The sequence below is a fragment of the Lissotriton helveticus genome, chromosome 2_1 (genome assembly GCF_964261635.1).
Source record: "Lissotriton helveticus chromosome 2_1, aLisHel1.1, whole genome shotgun sequence".
NCBI lineage: Eukaryota > Metazoa > Chordata > Amphibia > Caudata > Salamandridae > Lissotriton > Lissotriton helveticus.
The window spans coordinates 1,807,352,320-1,807,379,664 of NC_136059.1; positions in this window are offsets into that span (position 1 = coordinate 1,807,352,320).

A 27,345-nucleotide genomic window follows, 5' to 3' on the forward strand; every position below is an offset into this window, starting at 1 on the left:
CCAGTGGCAGTTTGTGCTTGCATAAAATGAAATGACTAGCTACTTCTAAGAGTCTCTGGGATTTTTATTCATTCGCAGCCATGGCCCATGCAGTTAAGAGCAGTGGGGCGGTGGGGCCAGGTAGGGAGGGTTTTGACAGACGACAAGGAGGAATAATTAATTATTTATTTAATTTTCCCTTGTCATTGTCCGCCCCCCACCCAGCCCCACCGCTCTCACCTGCACAGGCTTTAGCTGTTCCTTTGGTTAACCAATGGGTTAGTTTCTATTACGTACATGCATTTCTGACTGAGAGGAACATTTTACTGACAGTTTAACATATCTGGACAGGCTGCAAAAGTGAGCAGCGCGAAGCACAGACTGTGCCTGAGTGTAGGGCCCTGGCTCTTTATAAGCTTCTTGGGCAAAAGGTAGCACATGAGTGTAACCATGTCTCTGTGGGGCCTGCCTTTATGTGTTTGGACCATATCTATTATTCCAGGCAATACATTTGTTAGTTTCAAGACTACAAATCCTGAAATAACAACACCTATTTCATCACTTGAAAGTATCAGACTACATTAAATGTCTTCTTTGGAACAAATTAACAAAGCAATAACAGTCCCCACTACAAACACACAGGTGTCGATTCCGATCCGGTAAAAAGTGCTCCGATTTGCAGTTCGGAGCGTTTTTCCCCGTACGAATCGCACCCGTAGGCGTCCCCGTACGATTCAGCAAGTACGATCACAAATAAATGCGTGACTCCGTACGACTCGTAAAAAACACCGTACAAATCGAAAATCCATACGAATTGCAGTCGGCTGACGCACCACGCAGCGTCCGTACGTAAATAGACCGCGCCTTCCGACCCAGGAAGTACGATCCGTGTCGAACACACTCCGTACGGCTCTTTTGCTACTAGAGCTCAAAACTACCGTAAACCCACACTCCGGCAAACCCGGCACCCGGTACACGACAAGCAAGACATGAACGCCATCGTCCGTGTCATCCCTATCCTGTACGCCCACCACCTCGTATATAGAAACCGACGACGGCGCAGAAGGTGAGTACAACGAACTCCAACATACCTGTACGTGTTGCCATACGGGCACATCTCCATTGCACGACTGTCATGTCTGGGTACGTTGCACCACACACTCCCGCACAACACCAGTGTCATACGGAGACGTACCGCACCTACGTCATCGACTTCGGGGTACGGTACGTCACCGCACCCCACCAGTGTTATACGTGCCGCATGTACGTCATCCAGCTCGGGGTACGGTACGTCACCGCACAACACCAGTGTCATACGGAGACGTACCGCACCTACGTCATCGACTTCGGGGTACGGTACGTCACCGCACCCCACCAGTGTTATACGTGCCGCATGTACGTCATCCAGCTCGGGGTACGGTACGTCACCGCACAACACCAGTGTCATACGGAGACGTACCGCACCTACGTCATCGACTTCGGGGTACGGTACGTCACCGCACCCCACCAGTGTTATACGTGCCGCATGTACGTCATCCAGCTCGGGGTACGGTACGTCACCGCACAACACCAGTGTCATACGGAGACGTACCGCACCTACGTCATCGACTTCGGGGTACGGTACGTCACCGCACCCCACCAGTGTTATACGTGCCGCATGTACGTCATCCAGCTCGGGGTACGGTACGTCACCGCACAACACCAGTGTCATACGGAGACGTACCGCACCTACGTCATCGACTTCGGGGTACGGTACATCACCGCACCCCACCAGTGTTATACGTGCCGCATGTACGTCATCCAGCTCGGGGTACGGTACGTCACCGCACAACACCAGTGTCATACGGAGACGTACCGCACCTACGTCATCGACTTCGGGGTACGGTACGTCACCGCACCCCACCAGTGTTATACGTGCCGCATGTACGTCATCGAGCTCGATGTACTCATCCAGCTCACCGCACAACACCAGTGCAATAGACGTGTGGGACATACGTCTGCCAAGTAATTGTATGTGTAAGTATGAGAGTGTGTGTCTGAGACCCCCCCCCCGGCCACCTGTGCCCAGCATCAGAGTGTGTGTATGGCTAAACCCCCCCCACTGCCCACCACTGCCCAGCATCAGAGTGCCCAGCATCAGAGTGCCCACCACTGCCCAGCATCAGAGTGCCCCGCATCAGAGTGCCCAGCATCAGAGTGCCCCGCATCAGAGTGCCCACCACTGCCCAGCATCAGAGTGCCCACCACTGCCCAGCATCAGAGTGCCCAGCATCAGAGTGCCCACCACTGCCCAGCATCAGAGTGCCCACCACTGCCCAGCATCAGAGTGCCCACCACTGCCCAGCATCAGAGTGCCCACCACTGCCCAGCATCAGAGTGCCCACCACTGCCCAGCATCAGAGTGCCCAGCATCAGAGTGCCCAGCATCAGAGTGCCCACCACTGCCCAGCATCAGAGTGCCCACCACTGCCCAGCATCAGAGTGCCCACCACTGCCCAGCATCAGAGTGCCCACCACTGCCCAGCATCAGAGTGCCCAGCATCAGAGTGCCCAGCATCAGAGTGCCCACCACTGCCCAGCATCAGAGTGCCCAGCATCAGAGTGCCCACCACTGCCCAGCATCAGAGTGCCCACCACTGCCCCGCATCAGAGTGCCCAGCATCAGAGTGCCCACCACTGCCCAGCATCAGAGTGCCCACCACTGCCCAGCATCAAGGTGCCCACCACTGCCCAGCATCAGAGTGCCCACCACTGCCCAGCATCAGAGTGCCCAGCATCAGAGTGCCCAGCATCAGAGTGCCCACCACTGCCCAGCATCAGAGTGCCCACCACTGCCCAGCATCAGAGTGCCCACCACTGCCCAGCATCAGAGTGCCCACCACTGCCCAGCATCAGAGTGCCCAGCATCAGAGTGCCCACCACTGCCCAGCATCAGAGTGCCCACAACTGCCCAGCATCAGAGTGTGTGTATGGCTAAACCCCCCCACTGCCCACCACTGCCCAGCATCAGAGTGCCCCGCATCAGAGTGCCCACCACTGCCCAGCATCAGAGTGCCCACCACTGCCCAGCATCAGAGTGCCCAGCATCAGAGTGCCCACCACTGCCCAGCATCAGAGGGCCCACCACTGCCCAGCATCAGAGTGCCCACCACTGCCCAGCATCAGAGTGCCCACCACTGCCCAGCATCAGAGTGCCCACCACTGCCCAGCATCAGAGTGCCCAGCATCAGAGTGCCCAGCATCAGAGTGCCCACCACTGCCCAGCATCAGAGTGCCCACCACTGCCCAGCATCAGAGTGCCCAGCATCAGAGTGCCCAGCATCAGAGTGCCCACCACTGCCCAGCATCAGAGTGCCCAGCATCAGAGTGCCCACCACTGCCCAGCATCAGAGTGCCCACCACTGCCCCGCATCAGAGTGCCCAGCATCAGAGTGCCCACCACTGCCCAGCATCAGAGTGCCCACCACTGCCCAGCATCAGAGTGCCCACCACTGCCCAGCATCAGAGTGCCCACCACTGCCCCGCATCAGAGTGCCCAGCATCAGAGTGCCCACCACTGCCCAGCTCGTACATCATAAACATACCATTGTCAACCTCATTACCCTCAGGAGATAGACACATTTTAGTAGACCTAAATGTGAACATCACACCAGCTCCCAGGCACCCAGCAGTCACAGACATCATCACACAAACTACAAATCTGAAAAGCAAAAATTAGCTTTATTCAGCGGAATCACAAAAGAAAAGCAAATGAGAGTCCTCGCTCATTAAAAGGCCAATGGCCAGTCCAATAGAGTCTCAGCAATAGCTTGTGCCTCCATGGGTGTCATCTCACCCAAACCTGCCTGCACATGGCGTTTAATCAGCTGTGCTGACTACGGGGGCACCATCTGTGGAATCCTCTGGCACCGCATGGACAGGAGAGGGAAGGACAGGTGGAGTGGGTGCAGGTGTAGTGGATTCATCCACACTGGTTGGGGAATCGCCGAAAGTAGATTCAAAAACCTGGCTGCACACCTCAGCCAGGGCGGAAAAACTACCACCTGAACCCGGGGACACATTGGGGGTGGAGGTACAGGGCTGTGAGTCAGTCCTACTGGGTGTGTGGATGTGTGTGTGAGGTGTCTCCCCTCTCCCTGTGGGTGTGCCTACTTGCCCTTGAGACTGTGTGCGTGGAGCTTTGAGCTTCTTATGCTGTGTGTGTGCGCTGGGTGTGTCTGACCTGTGGCGTGTGCGTGTATGCTGTGTAGGTATGTGAGAGGCAGAGGTGGATGGCTCCGAAGGATGGGGGGGGACAGATGCTGCTGGGTGTACATAGCTGCCGTCAGCGTTGATTCAATGGCAGCCACACTCCGACGCAGATCAGACATGGCTGATGACATGCCCTCCATGAATGACACCACCTGTGTAATCAGTTGTGTATGTCCATGGAGGACAGACAGCATGGATGCCTGACCTACTGCAATCTGCCGGAGTAGGTCCACTGTCTCAGCACTGAGTGCAGCAGGGGACACAGGGGCAGGGGCTGCGGTGCCGGGAACAAAGGAGACACGGGGGCTAGCACGGACCCTAGGCACACCAAGGAGTGGGAGGTTGGAGATGGGACTGGAGGAGGGGAGGGCAGCCAAAGATGTATGAGTGACCATTGCTGCATATTCCCCCCCCCTCCTGAGAGTCTGTCTCGGATTCGTCGGCATGGTACGATGTGTCAGTCACATGTCGTGCGGCCTGTAGACTCTCCTCCCACTCTGTGCCACTGCCTCCCTCTGACACCTCCCAGCAGGTGGCACTGTCGGTGTGTCCCTCCGCCTGGTCCGCGCCTCTGTCTCCTCCAGATTCAGATGATGATGCTGTGAGCAAGGAGAAGAATGAAAACATATCAGTCACCTGTACACATCAGACATATCAGCTGCAAATCATATGGCCTCTTTCGTCAACATGGCATGCATCATGAGTCACATGACACATAACTCTTCATAATGACAATTCTACTTGTGGAGAAATGTCAGAGACACACAGCTCAATGTAAGGTAGGAGACAAGGTATAGGCAAGGAAAATACTTGTATGAGAGACACAATCATGATCCACTGCCTGACAACAGGATAGCTGATGATGCATAACAGTTCATTAGCCAACCCTGCCACCCAAATCAAGACCTGGTCATGTTTGATTCGCTTTGACTCTGTGCCACATTAGAAAAGTCCTGGGCAAACTGCCATGTGATGCCATCCTGGGACCTGAAACAAGTCTTCCATCACCTCACACTGCCATCACCGCTTTGTACATCCAAAGTCACATTGTGTGGCAAACCATCAATACTATGTACAAAGAACATGCCACAGATGTAGAGAATATGCACACACGCACTGCCCAGTGTGAGTATGCAGAAGTCCAAAATATAGCACATGTACATTGTGCACCTGCAGCTAACACAAGATAATTAGAAAGTGTACCATGGATAAAGGCCACTGAGGCTGACTTGTGCACAAAACACATGTTGAGACTCAAGAACAGTGCCACAATATGAAGAAGGGCAGACATAGTGCACATGTGGTGCTACATTTAAGGTACGAACAGGTGTCACATACCCCCCTACAACATGAAGATGTGCAAAGGAAGATGCAACTTGAGACACTGCACCATAGGAGTACATGTCAAAAACAAGCATTAGCCAAAGCAAACCTCTACTGTGGAGTAGGGCAAGGCATGTAAAGAAGCAGCTGCTGACAGAAGGACAATCGAATTCCAATGCATGAACTGCCTGTCTGACTACACCACTCAAACTATGGGAGTGTGACCATGCCGTAGAGCTCTTCAGGTACCATTTCTCACACACATGACTACAAACAGACATGTACCTACCCCCTTCGTGCTGCTGTCCCTCCTGCAACTGCCTATGGAGGTCTGGGAACACCACTTCCAGGACCCGGAGCATGTTGGGGGTGAGTTGGCGGCTGCCGCCATGCCGGCGTGGAGCTTCCAGATTCAGCTGGACTCGGGCGATGCGGCGGCTCCAGCACCGGATGTCCTGCCACCTCTTCTTTATGTTTCGAAGCCTCCTGCGAGGCCCCCCCTCTCTCCGGACAGCCCTGGCGATGTCCACCCAGATTTCACCCTTCTCATAGGCAGATACCTGTCACAAATGTAAAGTTACAGAACATCAGTATACCTGGTGCATGTTCCCAAGACACCCATATGTCCACAAAATACATGATGACAATAGGGCAACGTATGGCACACACATTAGCATCATTGTCCAGGAGTATGTGGCCTGTGTGCTAACAAAACTGCTTAGCATGACATAGTAAATCTACAGATTACATGAGGGCTGTAAAACACTCTTTGAGCATGACACTCACTGAACAAGATATGCTATATCTGGGTGCAATGCAGCACGTGACATGCTGTCACACACCACACTACAACAAATAACTCTCTTCTAACAACACTGTGCACCCTGGCACTCACTCACAACAACATTGCATCTATCCAGTATTACTACACAGTGGCTATGATGTCACACACACAACAGGTGCACACTCCAAGGTATTGCACACATCACTCACCTGATCCTCTGGTCTCCCATACAGCTTGCTGAAGTTTGGCAGGAGGGCATCCAGAAGGGCCTTGTTCTCACCATCAGTGAATGCAGGTGCCCTCTCCATGTTCAGCTAATCAGGGCCAGAGGATTCAGAGACAGCAGCTGTGGTTAGCACACCAATGTTGTGCAGGCAAGTGCCCTCCCACAGCCACATGCTGCCTTATATCTGTGCTGCAGAGGGTCTGTGAGTCCAAGGAGTAGTGTATGATAGGCCACCATAATTTGCATCCTATGTTCCATCCAATCACATCACACCTAAGCCCATGACACACATATGCATGGTTTGAAAATAGAGCCAGAGCTGAACAACAACTTTCGCAACATTGTATACTTTTTCCTAACTGAATCTTCCAGGACACCTGTAGGAGTGTAAAAAACTCCGTATCCATGACAACCTGGTTGCATTTGGAACAGTACACTGTTCCCCTAGTTGTTCCCTATGCATTTTTTAAAATCCACACACAAGTACGGTGACATTGCCATTGCCAATGCTACACATTGAATGGTGTAACGATGCGTACACAGGCCCGTACCATTGGGGTACGCTCAGCTCGCATAGAGCCTAAAGGTGATAGGGAAACGATGCATACACACGCCCGTACCATTGGGGTACGCTCAGCTCGCGTAGAGCCTAAAGGCGATAGGGAAACAATGCGTACACACGCCCGTACCATTGGGGTACGCTCAGCTCGCGTAGAGCCTAAAAGCGATAGGGAAACGATGCATACACACGCCCGTACCATTGGGGTACGCTCAGCTCGCATAGAGCCTAAAGGCGATAGGGAAACGATGCGTACACAGGCCCGTACCATTGGGGTACGCTCAGCTCGCGTAGAGCCTAAAGGCGATAGGGAAACGATGCGTACACACGCCCGTACCATTGGGGTATGCTCAGCTCGCATAGAGCCTAAAGGCGATAGGGAAACGATGCGTACACACGCCCGTACCATTGGGGTACGCTCAGCTCGCATAGAGCCTAAAGGCGATAGGGAAACGATGCATACACACGCCCGTACCATTGGGGTACGCTCAGCTCGCGTAGAGCCTAAAGGCGATAGGGAAACGATGCGTACACACGCCCGTACCATTGGGGTACGCTCAGCTCGCGTAGAGCCTAAAGGCGATAGGGAAACGATGCGTACACACGCCCGTACCATTGGGGTACGCTCAGCTCGCATAGAGCCTAAAGGCGATAGGGAAACGATGCGTACACACGCCCGTACCATTGGGGTACGCTCAGCTCGCATAGAGCCTAAAGGCGATAGGGAAACGATGCATCCACACGCCCGTACCATTGGGGTACGCTCAGCTCGCGTAGAGCCTAAAGGCGATAGGGAAACGATGCGTACACACGCCCGTACCATTGGGGTACGCTCAGCTCGCGTAGAGCCTAAAGGCGATAGGGAAACGATGCATACACAGGCACGTACCATTGGGGTACATTGAGTCAGACATGGTCAAGTGAACGATTGTGTAGGCTGCGTCCCTGTCCACCTTCATGTCACCATTGGCAGAGTCACACTAGGAAATCACACAGCAGGGATGTAGTCTACACTCATGTCAACCATGTGGATGCATACATCAGCATGGCACACATACATCAGTATGTGCCAGGTTTGGCAGACATTGAAGAAGCACAGGGATTGTGACCCTGTGCCTCAGTTGATGTGTAAATAGCTTGCACAACATGTCATCATTCATGATGCACATGTGCATCACATGCATTCAACAATTTCAACACGATTAACGTCTGCAACATGTAGCGAGACACATGAACACTTGAATGGGCCACAATTCAGTACAGGGAACTGCCACATGATGACAGGAACATGCCCACTGTCACAGAGGTGTCATAGCCGCACAGCATGACCCTGTGTAACCACGTCATGTGTGTGCCTTGTGCTACATTGTGCATGCTGTTAGCATATGCCATGAAGAGGTCAGTAAAGTATTACTCACCTCAGAATATCCACACATGTCATCCTGGACATGGCAATTTCCGTAATACCGTACACTTGTGTGTTGGTGTGTAATTCCTCTGGCTCTGCAAGTATCCTTGGCGTTGTGTCTGCCCTGATGACGTTATCTGAGTAGTCATATGTCACCTCTGCGTCCACACGTCAGGTCCTCTGTTTGTTTCTCAACACCAACGCAGGTCCGGTCTAAGTTAAAGCTTACACATTTTGTACCCTAAATCATTGTACTAACAGTTCAGAACATTTACCTTTTATTGTCATACTCAAGACCGTGCCAATAGGGATGTCACTTACAAAGCCTGTGAGGAATGAAAAGGCCTCATGTTGGTGAGTGACCCTCACCGTCTGTGTCTCCACGGTTTTCACGTCAGGCACAACAACAAGAGCTGCTCCAATTGCGGGGAGCTGACATATGAATCCAGGTGTGATATGTCCCACAAGCCACTTAGACTCCAGCAGTTGGCACAGCAGCACAATAGCTCATGGTTGGGATGTAGGACCAGTGCATGTGTGTGGGTGTGGAGACATGTGAGCCCCTCATTAGTACATCATTCCCCAGGCGAAACTCGTCAGGTAAACAACAAAAGTCAGAGATGTGTAATTGCATTGACAAATAACCATGATGCAAGTGCAATGCTGCATGGGATTAGGGTGACGGCGACCACACGGCTCCATCAGAATAGCAGCCATCGTAGCCAGCACCACGACCTACGGTCCCAGCCCTGCATGTGACACAGGAGGAGTAAGTGCACTTCCTCATGTCCATGATGTCCCTCACCCCGGCCAGTGACTCCGCATCAGCTTCTGGCCCACCGTACCCGTCAGGGGGCAGTTGCGCCTCTGTTGATATGCCCCTGACGCCATCATTCGCTGAGTGACGGACGCAGGCGGTGCATACGTCCCAGAACCGCTGTGACAGACATGATCGGAATGTTCATCCAGGTCCCCGCTGGTTCAACTCACAACCTCACTGCCAGATCTCCCCCAGGTGTCAGCCGTGGCGCCATTCTGGGGTGGTGCTGGCCCCGATAACACACACTGTACGGCTCCGCCGTGGTAACTGTGTGGCAGAACACCGCTCTTAATGCTGCATGGGAATGTAAACATCAATGAGCTGGCCACACCTCATTACAATTGGCGCAAATGAGTATTGGGAGGGTCAAGAAGACCCACTGGCACGTGAGTGTCAGTCCCAACACCACAGGACAGGTGGACTGGGGGATGCGAGTGTTGTGGACACCTAGCCAGACACAGGTGATGTCTCAACTCAAAAGATGTATTTGGATGATTTGGCAACGTTCAGTGTAGTGTTTATGTGGGCGGTTGTAACCATGGCCCTTCATCTCCCTGTTGTTGCGGTGAGGACCAACTTGTCACTCAGGTCCTTCAACTACACTAACGCTACGCTGAGCCTCTGCAGGCCTATCTTGATGAGAGTACTGTATGTATATTTGCAAGCATGTACAGCCACGCAGCATGTTTGTCTGTACATAGGCACGTTGTCAGACCCCCACTGCCCTACCCGGACTGACCATGTTCCCTGTCCTACCACCCCATCCCAGGAAGCATCTGCATGCAGCCCTCAAAACCACAGAACACATTCACGTTACCTACGCTGTAGAGGGTATCCAAGAGGTACAGGCACTACGCAAAGATGTCATCATCCTCCCTGACTCTGGGAGTGATGTTTAGCTACTTGACATGCATCTTTGCCTGCTACCCACACTCTCTGTGGGATATGTTTGTGTAACAGCTGCCAGTGTATGCGTTGTAGGTACGGCCAAAACGTGGCCACGCCCTTGTCGGATGCCAATCAACAACACTAGTTTTGTTCCGGTGTGGCCTGGATAGCCACCACTCACTGGTCAGATCGATGACACCCAGGGAGGCTAATTAGTCCTAAGCTATGTATGTATTGAAATGTGACACTTTGCTACTGCCTACTGTTCCTTACAGATATTGGTTTATAAAAGGTAAGTAACTAGTCCTTGAAAGTACTGTGCATCTGCTGTAGGAGCATCTATGTTGTGTCCTTGCTGTGATGGCAGGGTGACTAATGTACACACACCATGCCACGTGTGTTAATGACCCGTTCACATGTGTGATGGCATTACAGACCGTCAGTGACAAATGTAATTATCATGCTGTATGATGATGGTCATGTAATTGTCACTGAAAGTACACACCGCAACATGACTAAGGCTGAACAGTGCAAATGATTGCACATGTGGTGTGTGTGTGTATTGCAGTCTGCCCTCTGGGTGTGCAGACAACCTCCTACTGACATTGACATGACGTGTCTCACTGACATGATACATTGTCATGGTCACTTAGACCTGTACATCTGAAGGCTTGTATGCATGTCACATCCATTCCACACACTACAGGTATTTACCTTCGCCACGGAGGAGTGTGTTGGAGCTGGCATCTGTGTGTATCCCACACCACACTCCAAATTGTCTACATTATTTGAAGAGGTGTTGCTTGTGCCATGTACATTGTTATAGTCTTAGTCAGACAGTTGTAGACATTTCCTTAAAATTGTGTCTTGCAGGGCACCCCCTCTGGAAAGGCCGTTGCCTGACTTGGAAGCCATGAGGGAGCGCAACTGCATCCGTCGATATCGCTTCGGCCGACAGTTGATCAAGGACCTGACGGGCAGGCTTGAGGCTCACCTACAACCACGCCACAGGTATCCAAGTGCACTGACACCCAAGGTGAAGGTGATGGCAGCCCTCCATTTCTTTGCCACAGGTACCTTCCAATTTACCATAGCTGATGTGGGAAGGATGTCTCAGACCATGTTTAGCCGGGTATTGAGTGATGTTTTGGGAGCAATGTTGCTCCACCTTGATGATTTCATTACATTCCCTACTCCAGAAGAGTTGACAGATGTCAAGGGGCAATTCTATGGCCTGGGCCGTATGCCACATGTAATTGGTGCAATTGATGGTACACATGTTACTCTTGTCCCACCACAGGCTCAGGAGCAAGCGTATCGCAACAGGAAACACTACCACTCGATAAATGCCCTGGTGGTGTGTCTTGCCAACATGATTATCTCACATGTATGTGCACGTTATCCAGGATCGTGCCACGATGCTTTCATCATGAGGCGTAGCAGGGTACCACAGATGATGCTGCAGCTGCACAACCACCGGGCATGTCTAGTTGGTGAGTATACACTGTGAGCTCTGTATGTCAGTATGTCACAACTTCATGATCTGCATCGTATGATTCACTCTTGTACATGTTGTCAAATTGCAGGAGACGCTGGATATCCAAACATGCCGTGGCTAATGACTCCGCTACGCAACCCCAGGACAGCTGCAGACCAGCGTTACAACAATGCACATGTGAAGACCAGGCAGGTGATCGAACGGACCTTTGGACTCCTGAAGAGCCGCTTCAGGTGCCTGGACAAGACAGGCGGAGCCCTCCAATACAGCCCACGCAAGGTGTGTGACATCTTCACCGTGTGCTGCATGCTACACAACATGGCAGTGGAGAAGGCTGTGCCACTCTACCTGGATCCTGATGAGCTGGAACATCCGCCCGTTGAGGATGAAGGCCTTGGCCAGGATGCCAGTGATGAGGAGGGTGAAGATGATATCCGCGGTCACCTCATCCGCAACTTCTTTTCATGATGGTGAGTCCTTTCATCTTTTCAGTAAAAGATGGACTATAGAGTAGCATGGGTAGCATGCTATGTATGCAACAGACTGTAAGCAAGATCAATTGGATGTGTGTTGTGCTGTGTCACATGTTCAGTTGGAATGCTACACACATACGTGCTATGAGTGCACTCGGAATGTACAGGTGTCATACTACATCTGGCTATTCAACAGACATTGACAAAATGACATTATACCGACCGTGACCCCTTGTGTGCCACTCTCATTCACAGCTCGCCCTGCCTGTTGTCCGTTGGGGTACATCGTGGTCATCCTGCTACTGCTCATTTTGATTGCAACGTCAGCCACATCAACGGAGCATGCTTGAACATGTGGAGGAGTCAATTTGGGTAAGGACTCATATGAGGCTGTTTAGCATTGGTATGTGTAGAAATGTGTGGTACATGTTCATGTGCATGTGGTGTCATCTTGCATACATGCTACTCCATTATGTACCTCATGACATGTATGGCCACTCCCATGACAGGATAGTCACCCCTTCTGTCATCTGTTGTACTTTGATACTCTGGTGAATGCATCAATGTGTGTAGACATTGCCACAGCAACATTGCACATACCATGGCATGACATTGTGTCAGAGGTCACAACCACGGACTCTATGGGGGATTGCAGCCTCACTGTGTGCATTAGAATGTGACTGGATCCTCACCTCCAGCTTGTGGGCCAGTCCAGTGTGATTACCATGAAACCATGTGGTGTTGGTGTTGCCCAGTGTATGTTCCACATCTTAAGACAACTGTCCCGTGAATCAGTTAACATGGATGCATTGCCCCTTGCAGCAGTATATCATGTCACTGTCATGTCGTTACCTCAGTGCAGGTTGAGAATACTGCTACGCCAGCCTTCACAGTGAGTAGCCGTGATGTTTAGATGCACATGATGCCATGTATGTTTAGCATGACAAAGTAAAAAGTGTGAAAGATGCATATGTGAATTTCTGTGTAGCACCAGTGGAGTGCGGTCATTCACATGAATCTCTGGTCGCCGGCACCATGACTGTGCTATGGTAGGGTCTGATTATGTAGCTTGGATGGACATCACTTGCACTTAATATTTGTTGTACATGCATATCATGTTTAGCATTGTGATGCATACTTGCCACACCAAAAGACTGGCTACAGAGTGCCTTCATTGCATGTCGATCATTAACTTCCTCATCATATGTGATACTAACAGCTGTAGTGGATTTGCTCAAGTTAGCTTACAGGGCCCTTATGGCTAACCAATATCACATACAGACTTCAGAGTTAGCGGTAGTTGGATTTCCATATGTTTCCATTTGTTACTGAGGTCTACCTCATCTGTGCCTGGGAATGTGTTTATACTACATAGATCTTTTTGCATGGGTGCTCACTTGTGAGCGTTACACATGACTCTAATGGATGACAGACTGTCCCAGTTTTTATGTGTCTGTGTCACAGCATCGAATCTGATGTGATGGCATGATTAATCATCATTATTTGTCACCAGACAGTACACTTCACAGGTGTGACTGGTACAGTGTAGCTAATGAGGTTTTTGAAGTGTCTGTGACATGAGAATGTTGTCCTAATGCTTAATTGCCTCTGTTTCAGGTCTCCCTCCCAGCAGTTCCCATCCTCTCCTTCCCTCGCCTGATCACCCTTTTGTGTCTGTTGTTTGTACTCAGACCAATGGGCTATTTGGAGGTGGAACCCTTAGAGCATCACACCAGTCTGATGAAGAAAGGTACGGCCAGTCGTTAACAGCCTTGTAGGTATTCGTAAAGCGGCATTACAGGTGACATCATGATTAGTGTAAATTGGACTTATTGACAATGCACATGTATGATTGTGATAGCTCCATGGGCTCACAATGTAGATTATCATGTTGTGCATGACGTCTGACTCCTACAGAATATAGTGCCTGCTTGTGGCTCTACACACATGTCCGTCTAATGTGCACATATACTATTTTGAACTTAGTTACCTCATGCTTGTTAGGTGTGTAACTGTGTATTGTCCACACGCATGGGGTGGGTGAAGGCTAGAATACTATGTTGTGTGTGAGGTACATGTCTTTGTCGGTGCAGTTTTCCTTTGAACATACTAGCTCTTGTATACACCTGCAGACGCTGTGTGTCTTGTGCCCCACTTGACCGTAAGGGCCCTGATCCACTGACTGTGATGTGTGGTGTTTACTGTGCCATTTAGTTGTCAGTGATCCTGAGTGAGGCAGACACTCCTGCCTTCACATCCACATGTCACTTTGTGCATTGCGGCTGCCCTTGTGTTATGTGTTTGTTTAGCAATTAGTCACACCCCTCCTGCCGTCATTTATTCACTCATTGCTGCAGCTGCATACACAGCCAACATGCAGCGCACACTATCCAGGAACACAGACACCTACAGGATGACCCTCCTTCCATCCATTAATAGAGCATGCTCCGGCCACCCTACACACAGACAACACCAGACATTCACCCTCGTGCTATGAAAATGCTGTGTACTCAGCCATAGCTGCTGCTATGCGTGTGTGTGCAACACATACTGGCACAACTATGCAGATTCACATGACATTGGGTCTACGTACCACCAGGTCATGTGGCGTGTCCAACACACACACACCTTACATAGGCACACTATTGTACAGTGTTAGCTTGTCAACACCACTAGATCCGAAAACTGTTAGCTTACAGTCACGTGCCAGAACACAACATGCTCACACCACTTCAACATTGCTGTCACAGTCAGTCAAGTTGGCACATGGGACACACACCATGACCCTGTCTCTTGGGTGTGGTGTGATTTGGCCGTTCCGGGGTTGGTATTTGTCTGGTGTGTGTTGTTTTTCTGTATGCGTTGCTCCCATTACAGTAGTATAGTACTTGTAGCTCCATAGGGGTAGGTCACCTAATCAGGTGTGCTTGTGTAGAGTGCTCCAGCCCATTGCCCACAGTCTGTCCTGCCACCGTAATCCTGTGCGGCATTAATCACATACACAGTAATGCATCATGCTGATGGTAGCTCACATACCTGAGGACACAGTTGTAGGTACTCCCTACATGGACTACTACTTTTGTGACACTGACATGTACTCCTCAAAGTGACTCTCCTGGGCCTGCCTGTGCTAGCTGTTTGGGATTCAATCCCCCCTCCAGCATTGACTGTCCCACACAGGTGTGTCTTACCATCCATGTATGTAGTTTGTGGAAATTTCTGACCAATGTGTGTCCTCACTCAGATTCTGATCCAAGTGTGTGGATGACTGCTGTTTGTTGTATACCTTGCATTTATGACATTTGCTGACACATATACATGTATGCTGTTTCAAAGATTACTCACCAAATGCGTATGATGTTTAAATTATTTATTGGGTGCTCTAGTGCATGAAACGTGAATAGGTGCTGTACAGAAAGGGGGGAAATCCAAAATTCACTGCTGGAGATGAGATGGCTTACTGTTTCAGTCAACAGAGTCCAGCCCACAGTGCCTGACATCATTGGGCAGACTGTGACCAGCAAGTCCTTGTGGGAGAGTCTCATAGGGGATGCTGTTGCACCCAGGGGCTATATGCCAGGTCCAGTGTCCTGGGAGAAGTCCATGGGCCACAGGCCCTCAACGTCTTCGGCGTGGACGACCCGCCTTCCTTGGGGGACCCTCATGTGCAGGCATGGACGGTGCATGGGACGCTACGTCAGAGGGTTCATCCTCCTCCCTCTCCTCCCTCCCTGTGGCTGGTGTTGCACTTTGCCGTGATGTTGCTGGCCTTGTGACACAGGGAGGGGGCTGCATGTTGGCAGCCATCTGACGTAGCACATGGACAATGTCCCTATGCACCATCAAGAGCTGAGCCTGGTGTGCCTCCACCCGTCAATAATGCAGGTCTTGCCTGGCTATTTGCTCTGCCTGCTGTTCTTTGAGCTGGTTGAGGGTCTCCGCAAGCTGGTTTACCTCACTGGTGTCCCGCCGGTATGCCTCAAGGATGTTACCGAGTTCAGCCATACCGGTCCCTGCAGCTGACTGCCCAGATTCTCGCCTCTGCCTTGCGCCACTCCCACCACCCTGACCCACATGAGCACGGCCTGCGCTTGTGGGCACATCCGATCGACGGGCCCCCCGAGTGCTGGGAGGGTGGAGGTTGTCACCAACCTCAGGGGCGCCCGACAAAGGGTGTCCCTCATTTTCAGACTAGCTCGATTGTGAATCATGGGCAGGGCTCTGACCTGTCTGCTGGGATGTGGTGGGAATAGGTCCGGTGGTTGGCAGAGATGTAGCTGGTATAGTTGCTGCAGGGGTTTGGGATCCAGAGGAGCCAGGTTGGTTGGGGTCATCCACAGTGCGTTGAGGGACGGCGCTGGCGGTGGGGTCTGGGTCCTGCTGAGCCTGGGACTGGGATCCTTGGCCCCCCTGGCTGGGGGGGGCGATCCGCACGTTGCCCTGTGTGTGGGAGAGAGAGAGACACTGTTAGGGCTATATCAAGTGACATGTGGTTTGGTTATCCATTATCAGCATCACTGTTCCACAAGCTATACATAGTTGACATTGTACAGTTGTGTATTTAGTGGTAGAAAAAACAATAGTACGATGGGGTATATACATTCTTCCAATCTCTTGACAATGACTGACACAGCCATTGCTGTGTCTTGTGTTGCCGGCACCACACGTGTAAAGCATTTTTAAGTTTCACGCAACATCCTGGATGTGGTGAAAATTCTTATGTGTGCGTCAAGCATGCACAGAGTTTAGATGCAGCATGTAGATGTAAGAGACAGAGCATCATTATTTAGCATGTCAGCTACTACTTTGGATGTCTTTTGCTGTTCCATGCTGGCCAAACAATGCCAACACCGCTGGACCTGTACACCCACTTGGAGATCATGGCTTTAGAACTTGGCACTTCTCTGAGACGCATCACCTTGTCAATACCCATGTCCATGTTGGTACTTATGTACATCCACAAAGGTAATGAGATGGGGCACTAGCTTTTTTAGAGGGCCACAATGGACTGGAGCTTCTGTTATGTGCATGTAAGAGTTGTATGCATATTCATATGAGTACGTGTTTTGTTGTGGTACATGGCAATTGGGACAGTGTTGCAATACAACGCCTGTCCCCCGGGGATGAGTTTCTGTAAGGGGTGTGTACAACAGGCCATGCTATTACTTTGTTTGCGAATTGCAAGCGTCCATTGTTCATGTTTTGGCTGTCCCCTCATGTGGCATGCTGCCATTATGTTGGATTTGTGTTTGTGCACAGGATGTGTGACCTTGTCCTGATGTTTGTGTTGGCAATGAGCACAGGAGGGACTTGTGCTGCCTACACCTGTGCCCATTGTGTACTATAGAGCTTTCTGAGATGTGTGTCCTGACACAGTACAGTGTTGACAGCAAATGGTGGCTGTCTTACAGGCACATGGCAGATGCTTGCTGGTACTTGTGAGACATCCCTTAACATTCAGCTCTATGGAGTTTGTGAGGCCTGTGCAGTGCTTGTGTGCAACTGTGTGTGTGCCCCAGGGATGTGCGTTGAGGTGACCGAGGGACAAACACTGACTGATGGAGACAGAGGGAGAGGGCGACAGAGGGAGAGGGCGACAGAGGGATAGGGCGACAGAGGGAGACAGAGGGAGAGGGAGGGAGAGGGAGAGGGCGACAGAGGGAGACAGAGGGAGACAGAGGGTGTAAAACCTGAGTCGGGTCGGGGACAATCGATATTTGCCCGGCGGTATTGCCTCTGTGACCCACGAATTATTTAATCAATGAAGAGGCAGGCGCTGGAGACTGGAAAGCAGGAAACAAGGTTTTATTCTCTCCGGAGGAGAACACAGCAAAACAGACAGCAGGTATCGTTCTGGGGTGCTCTAACTTATGTCTGAGGCCTGGCCCCTTATATACAGCGTTTTGCGGTTTTTATTACAGTTTACATACTCATGGCAAAGCTTTGATGTACGGAAAGACATTCCCGGAATCCCCCCTTCGGGCCCGTTCCCACACACATTTACAGTAGAAGTCCCCACCCTGGTCACAACAGGTGATGACTATCGCGCAGCTGGATATTCCGCCAATTCATGGAATGCGGGGTTCGATCGGATCTCATGGGGTGGGGGCTTTGATCAACTCGGGGGTCCTTTGATGAGGGAAGCTTTCTATTGTACGGGGAGGGGCAAGGAATAGTATCGGCAGAGCTGGGTGTCGGCCTGGGAACGAGGAAGACAAACGGGCACACGGGGAAAAAGGGGGTTTGCATCAAAGGGCCGGGGACCATGAAAGGGGAGAAGGGAGGTGCAGCGCTGGGAACAGGATGAGGTTCCGAGGCAGAGCCGCGCTGGAGAGGGGTTTATGATTCAAGGCAGGTGCGAGCAGGGGGGGTTGGTCAGCGTGCAGGCTTGGTGAGGGCGAAGGGTTATGTCGGGGGCCAGTGGCATGCAAAAGGGTTTGTTCTGATCAGGGCATCTTAAAATGGCGGGAGCGCACGACAAAAGTGTGGCATCGGGGAAAAGGCAAGATGGCGCAGATAATGTTCACCAAACCGTACTAATTTTCCACAGTCCTCCCTTTAACATATTCAAGACATCTTGCTGGTTCATTTTCTACTCAGTTCTATCATGGTGGGCATAAGAAAAAAACAGTAGGAACCCTAGATGAAAGAGTTGTAAACATTACATTTTAAGATCTCTAGTTTTAGGAGGCGGACCTATTGATAAACTTTGATAAACTTGTTTAGCAGGAAAGTCATAGTAATGCAATGCAAAAGTGATTCGAAGTGAGAGCAGTGAGTACATTTCATAATGTGAACTGATGGATTGTTACATAATCAATACAATGTTGGCTGGGAGAGAAACGAGACGTGGCAGAAATGATCAGGAATGTTCGAGGTTTAGTAAGTTTTCAGCAATTCTTCGTCTTCCGTTGGCACTGTGGAGCACCGGCGGTGGAGCTACGAGTCCAGCTCTATTCTAAGTTCCGTGTTGCAGGGCACGACCTTTTCCTCGCGTTCCAGGTCAAAAAGGTCTTTCTCGCCCGGTGTCCTTTGGGATCAATAGTCAAAAGTTCAGGTGGAAGAAGAGTGTACAAAATAGTCCATAGGGTATGTCGGAAAAAAAAGGGGATGGAGCAAGGCCAAATCGGGAACAAACTAGGGGAACGAGAGATTTCAGATAGGCGGGCTCATGACCGAGTCTAGAGAGCGGGGACCTTTCGGCACACATTCGAACATGGAGCGGGGGCATCAGGTTAGCCCTTTCTTCTCATTTTGTTGGAGATAGTGCCTTGTCCTGTAGCTCTGTTCTGTCGCGGTCTCGCATTGGCCCATGTCGTAGACGTTCCATAGTCCGTAGTCAGGCCACGTGCTCCCACATCCGGTCCTTCTTTCCTCCGACAGCCGTACCCTTGAAGGAGTTTGAAAAGACAGTTTTTAGAGAATTGACAGAGGAAGGTAACCACATAAGTCTATTTCTCTCCCAGCTCCAGGTAAATGAGGATAGAAACGTTTGTTATATTAGGGTTCACAACTGACATATAAATGATCGACGGTGGACCTGCTGGATTTATTATGACTTTCCTTCACAACTGTTTAATATAGTCACGACAGTTCATCTGATGGGGGACCCACCTCTGTAATGTAAGCCTGGCAATGCTAACAAAAAGTGGTGTGAGCTATCCGCATGGTACTAATAGGCTTCTCGCTGAGGGACGAACATAGGCTAAACATTTTTCATATCATTCAATGCATCCTGCCCTTTAACTAAACATTTTCACTTTCGACAAGGTTCAGTGTAATGGTTTTCTTTGCTCCGGTCTAATCTTTAACTTTGTAAAACATCATTCTGGTCCCTATGCAGCCTCTCGCGGCCTGATTACTAAATTAGATAAGACAGGGGTCTCATCGGAAGACAACTAGGGACATAGAAAACTGTGATGGGGGGGGCATCATCTCATTTTGGGTTATAGGGGTACTGTCGGCAGAAGGCCACAGTTCAGTTGGTGTTTTATAAAAAGAGAAATGCTGGCCCTGCGATTTTTAATAGCTATATTTTGAGCAACAAACCAAATCCTTGTTATGATTTGTATGGTCGTATTTATTTAAACCATTTACTTTTTCATATAAATCTCATTAAGTTAAAGCATTAGTTGCATGAGAAAAACACTACGTACATACAATGTATACAAAAACATTTGACAAAGAATTTTAACAAAAATACATAAATACATATGACAAAATGACATCCAATCATTTAGTGTACATAAATATACAAATACGGTCATACGAGAAGCATCAGTCGTTATGTAGTATTAAGCAATGAAGCTATTTGCAGTAAGGAAAAGAAAACAAAATGAATTGTAACAAATACAAATTTTCAATTGTCTGATAAATAAACTTGAATTCTTTCTGCTATTGCCAATTCCTTTCTGCTATTGCCGACGCGTTTCGAACTCGCTCTGGCATTTGGCAAGTTCTCATCAGGGCTTTCTCGTATTCTTCTTCTTTATTTTCAAGTTGGCAGCGGGTTTTCAATTTTCAAGAGATCTTATTCAGTCAATGTAGATTCGGTTCTTCAAACCAGTAGTCTGCACTTCTGTTTGGTAAATATTCGAAACAGCCGTGCGTGGGACAAAAATCAGCTCCCACCCGCCAGCCGGCGGTGGACAAGTCTTATTGCACCTTATTGTTGGCGCTTGGGCTGTTTAAATGCAGCTCCCCTGTTTTTCTAACTTCTAGCCGGTTTCAGTTCGTTTTTAAGTTCGTTTTTATGTTCTAAATGTTGGTGATCTTGAAGAAACACACGCTCCCAAGTGCACTCCAAACCAATCCAGGGTTTGGAGTGCACTTGGGAGCGTGTGTTTCTTCAAGATCACCAACATTTAGAACATAAAAACGAACTTAAAAACGAACTGAAACCGGCTAGAAGTTAGAAAAACAGGGGAGCTGCATTTAAACAGCCCAAGCGCCAACAATAAGGTGCAATAAGACGTGTCCACCGCCGGCTGGCGGGTGGGAGCTGATTTTTGTCCCACGCACGGCTGTTTCGAATATTTACCAAACAGAAGTGCAGACTACTGGTTTGAAGAACCGAATCTACATTGACTGAATAAGATCTCTTGAAAATTGAAAACCCGCTGCCAACTTGAAAATAAAGAAGAATAATACGAGAAAGCCCTGATGAGAACTTGCCAAATGCCAGAGCGAGTTCGAAACGCGTCGGCAATAGCAGAAAGGAATTGGCAATAGCAGAAAGAATTCAAGTTTATTTATCAGACAATTGAAAATTTGTATTTGTTACAATTCATTTTGTTTTCTTTTCCTTACTGCAAATAGCTTCATTGCTTAATACTACATAACGACTGATGCTTCTCGTATGACCGTATTTGTATATTTATGTACACTAAATGATTGGATGTCATTTTGTCATATGTATTTATGTATTTTTGTTAAAATTCTTTGTCAAATGTTTTTGTATAAATTGTATGTACGTAGTGTTTTTCTCATGCAACTAATGCTTTAACTTAATGAGATTTATATGAAAAAGTAAATGGTTTAAATAAATTCGACCATACAAATCATAACAAGGATTTGGTTTGTTGCTCAAAATATAGCTATTAAAAATCGCAGGGCCAGCATTTCTCTTTTTATAAATTATTCTATGGTCCAGCTGACCCTGTGTCCCGGGACCTAACTCCTTTTTTTCTGCAAACAGTTCAGTTGGTGAGCATTCAGTGGCATTTCTCGAATTTTCAAACTCTGAAATTTGCCTATATATAAAAAAAATCATTTCTAGGAGCCACAGCTGGCCTGTGTGAGTCGCGAGTCGACCCACCCCTTACAATCGGGGGATGAAGGATAGTTATCGGGGGGGGGGGCAACTGAACGCAATACTGGGTGCGTCCTGAGAAGACAGGGAGGTTTCGGTTACCCTTATGGTTTGGGTATCGTGGCAATTTGGGACGGGGAAGGGCGCGTCATCTGAGGCATTTTTATCTCATAATAGGAGCCGCTGACATGTAGTTCCCTCATTTTGGGTCAGATTTAGGGAACCTCAGTCAGCTTACCTGTCCTTTCCCTTATGGCCAATTCTCGGTTTCATCAAAATTTCCGGAAAGGAGAGGTGGTGACACAGCATTAGGGTGATTTTATTAAAGGCAAGTTTTGAGCAAATACCGGCGGTATTTGAAGCCAATTGGGTGGTGTGCTAGGGGTGGCAGTCTGCCAATTTCGGGGCTAATCGCTCGGAAGAGTGGGAGTGTGAAAAAGAGAGAGAGAGAGAGAGAGAGAGAGAGGGAGAGAGAGAGAGAGAGAGAGAGAGAGAGAGAGAGAGAGAGAGAGAGAGAGAGAGAGTGCAACGGCAGGCTAAATAGTACACGTGCGACAGAGAGAGTGGCAGTGTATTCAAGAAAGGCTATTTAGTGCATTACACAGCAAAGGACATTCACGGGTCTGCGTTAGAATCTTGAAATATGCAGTTTGAGGCGGACGAGCATTAGACAGGGTAGAGGGGACATGCTTCGAGAAAAAGGAAAAAGAAAAGGGAGGTACCATTGTGTCGCACTTTCTTGCATTCTCGGTCCTTCGACCAGTTGAGTCAACGCTTCAGTCACACACGCACATTCTCTCATAGTTTCGATTCATCCGTGACATAGGTTCATTCGCGCGGCCTGGGTTAAGGGTGATCACTTTCCATCAGATCATACTAGTTTTGCGGGTTCGTTTGCTACGTGAGTAGTTTGCAGGCGTGCTTAGGTGCCACCTTGCAGCGCTAGTCTGTTTCGTGTATCAGACATGGCAAGGCTTCAGATCTTCGCCATACCTCGGTTGCGGCCCCTGATGTAACCTGTAGAGGGAGGAAAAAGAGGGGAAGGGAGGGGGACAACAGTCGCGCACATCAAATACATGGATTCGAAAGTCCTCTACTTACCTCATACTCGTCTTTCCTCCTCGGGGTAGAGTCCCCGGGGATATAGTTTCCGGAGTCGGGGGGGGGCAGTGTGTCCTTATAGGTCGTATGCGGGGAAACGTGAAAAGGGAACCAGAGGTGCCTAGTGCGAGGTATCTAGTTAGCAGATGTATCTCACTATCGGGGTCCTTAAATCTCCTTCAACGCAGTGACGTTCTAGGGTTCTTCGGTTCTCGGGTCAGCTCTGTTCCCCAATACCTTTGAACATCGTACTTTATAACATTTACATCGTGTTATTTTACCCTTCTTTTACATTCCCTCATTTATACCGTTCGTTTTACCCATCCTTGGAAGTCGAGGTCTTCCTCCATGCGGGAGTTCATGAGTCAGTCGCGTACCTTGAAGGCAGAGTGTCGTGTCGTAGATCCGATCCGTCCTCCAGGGCTGGGCAGCCATCTTCTTAATAACCTTAAAGAGAGAGCATAGTAGGGTGCACAGAAAAGAACGTTCCCGCCCGTCCCATATTTCCAAAATAAGCATGCAACACCCGTTCATTATTTCGAAGACCTTTATTTTTGCAAAATCATGGCACGTGGATTTATGAGGGTACAATCGCATTTGGCCGGACACGGCAATGGCTAAAGTGCGTACAGTGGGGGTGTCGTTTTGCAGCGATAAAAACGTTAGAAAGCTTTAGCAATTCATTTGTAGCAAACCAGAACGTCTATCAGTTGGCCGGGGGCTCGGGGGCGTTTATTTCATAATTTAGAAGCATAGTCATACTAGTTGCAATCAGATTTCCTATATGCATACCGTGTGCGTGCGTCATAAGCGAGGATATACATCGGCTATATAAAAATATAATACATTGTACATTTATAATCATCATTTTTAACGGGATTCTTTTACATGTTCTTCGAGTGAGCTCTCCTTTCTTCTTGTCAAGTGTACAAAAGGGTCATATATGTCTCAGAACATTAAGTTTGTATAGTAAAAAGGGACACCACGAGGTGTTCGTAAGTTCCTATTGATACCGGCGCCATTTTGGGCGGGGCCGGGTTAGTCCGGAAGTAGCATCAGGGAAATATGTTTCCTACAACCGGCAGTTGGACCAGAGTCCTTTTCGGCAGTTCTAGAATTCATGCTAACAGAAGGAGTGGCAATGTCATGTTTATTTCATTGGCGATCGAGACAGTTGTCCCTTACCGGAGGCCTGCAGTGGCCGAGGGTTCCTCCGAGGACCTTTGTAGAATCTTCAAGGCTGTGGAGATGTGGTTGGAGGTGGGGGGCTCGTGCTCCGGTGGGCGAGCGACCGAGTTACATTGCTGTTCAAAGTTACTCTAGCGGCCGATGCCCGCCTTTCAGCAGACCCAGACGCCATTTTGAGGCCCTGCAGCAGTCCCCTCTCCTCGCGTCTGCAAGAGTGGAAGAGACCTTTTGGGGACAAAAATAGAGAGTGGAACTCCGTGTTGTGGAAGCGGTACATTCGGCTGGGGTGCGGCTGTGATGCCCCCACCTAGGGGGGCGAGGGAGACTCGTTCGCGCCGTCTCCTTCTTCCGGTGCACCCCATGCTGCTCTTTTTCATCGGCCCGCACGAAGGTCTCTCCCCATCCGGTGCTCCCCAAGTCGTGTGCTCAGTGCTGTGGGAGTATGGCCACCTGTGGCGCACATTCGGTGCTGCACAAGTATCGGTGCAGTCATATGGGCACCGTTGCACGTTCTGTGCTGCGCAAATAGGGGGCACCATCGCCTGGCTGGGGATGTTCGGCGTTGGGCCGGGGGCTGGGAGACCTCCTATCCGTGGAGGTGGGAGAGGCTCGTCCGCGTCGCCTCTCCCTCCCAGCCCAACTTGGACAAATTGTTGCGGAGGTACGTGCAGGACATCCCGCCGTCCAGAGCTGCTGCGGCTGTTACGGAAGGGAAAAGAAAGAGGTGTCTCGTTCTTCTCTGGACATGTGGCGGGACTACCTAAGACTATCCAGGCCCGTTGCGGTTGGGCCGAGGAGACATGTGGCGGGACTACCTGTAACTGCCCAGGCCGCTGGCCCCTGCCTCTCCTCCGGCTCCCCCATACGTTAAGATTTCCTGACCAGGTGTTGGCGGCAGGGCCCGCCTTATATGGGTTGCCGCCGGTTGGGCGTAGCCGTAACCCTGCCCTATTTTGGAAGGTTCCAGAAGGTGGGGGGGGGGGCGAATGTTCTGTTGATTTTCAAGTTCTACAGTTTACCGTTCTTGTTTTTCTAGTGTTATTGTGTTTTCCTTTTCCTGTTATGTTAAAATAAAAGTTCGTGTTTATCAGTGGCTTACTGATTTTGTTTCCCATTTCTTTCTTTCCAGGTTGTTTCATGCTAAAATTTCTATTAACATAGTTTATGTAACATGGAAGCACGTGCAGGGGGATGACGCAGATTCATATATTACGTACACACAAACTCAGACGGGGGGGTAGTAGAAATGTATGACACACAAGATCCAAAGACAAACATAAAACAGTGATTATTTGGCCAAAATTATCTTTTTCCGTCTGTTAATTTAGAGCTAGGCTGGGTTCCCGTTTTTATATTGTCCGACCTAGGAAAACTCGAACATGCCGCTGAAATCGTTCTGGCGAAACCTGTGCCATCGGGCATAATCAAACGTGGCAGTTCTATCTGGTCTGTCCGTGCGAGTCGGATTTTTCTTTGTCTCGCGCTTTTTCTCATTCTGTCGGCCTGTCATTCCTGTCGGCCCTCTGCCCTTACTCACGCTGAGTAGAGTCGGGCATTGGGCTTTCCAGTGTCCGACATATCTACAAAAAGCGCATTGGTCTTGCCCTAAGTCTGGCCGTCTTTTGCGTAGTGTCGGGGGATAACTTTTGGGTCGTGGTGCCCCGGGGTTGTCCTGTCGGTATATTTCTCTACCTGGTTTGTCCTCGTCTTTTCTCTGTCGTTGCATAGCCTCTCTGCGCCACATACCGAGACTGTCGAGCATAATAGGCGTTGTCTTATTATTGCGAAGGGCTATTTCCAACGTTTCTATTTTATCAAGGTCAAAGGATCCTGCCAGTGGCCACTGTTTGTCTTGACTTTCTTTGGTATACCTGTGCCACAATTTATTATAGGCTATGGTAACTAATCCATAGTTTATGAACATGTCCTTATTAGGGGTGCCTTCTAGTGGAGCTATATGGTCCACCTCTAATACACGGTCCGGGCTGAACCAATTATCAATCAGTGGGGAGAAGACAGACATGACGGCTCGTAACGAGGGACAAAAAGTCAGCACTGCCTATCTTATCACTGGGCGCAAAGACTAGACAGAATATTCCTATTCTACGTTGTTTGCAGGCAGTGAATACCTCATGAACAAAAAAATAAAAAGTAACTAATAACGAGGAACAATCAATAATAAATAAGATAGAGTAAGATCAATGGGGAGAGTAAGTAGGGCGCAAAAGTCTGCGTCCTCTACCCTTTCACTATCCGCAAAGAGGAATCTGTTATTTCTGGTTTGCAGACAGAGAATCTCCAGAAGACAATCTGCGAACAGTAGTTCGGGGTCAAAGAACCCAGTTAATCAGTGAGGGAGAGGGAGTCTCCCAAAAACCGTTAAGAAATAATAGAGTCAGTGGGGGAGAAAAATAGGCGCGACGGCTACGTTACCTATCCTTCACTGTTTGCAAAAGGGAAAGAGCCTACTGTTTCTCCGCGTGCAGACAGTGAATCCCCAAATAAGTTAACAAAGAGTAATACTAGTATTTTTTTTTAAACAATCAAGCAATCAATTATTTCGCAATCCGTCGTGTTTACACGACCTTACCCGGACCGTATGGACAGTTTCTTGTCTTCCGAATCCAGCGCCCGTTCGTCCTCTTTTTCTCGTATTTCTCACGGCACTCCTAATGGTCCCCAGTCAGGACCGTAGATCACTCGAGAGAGGTCTGTTCGGAACTAGTGAAGTTCGGATGATCGGCTGCCAGACGAGGGTCTATTGGGCAAGAGCTCTCCCGATCGTTGCAGTCGTTCACTCTGACGTCGGGACCTCTCCCACTGGATCCACGAGTCGCTGATGGGCCCCACGCTTGGGACGCCAATTGTAAAACCTGAGTCGGGTCGGGGACAATCGATATTTGCCCGGCGGTATTGCCTCTGTGACCCACGAATTATTTAATCAATGAAGAGGCAGGCGCTGGAGACTGGAAAGCAGGAAACAAGGTTTTATTCTCTCCGGAGGAGAACACAGCAAAACAGACAGCAGGTATCGTT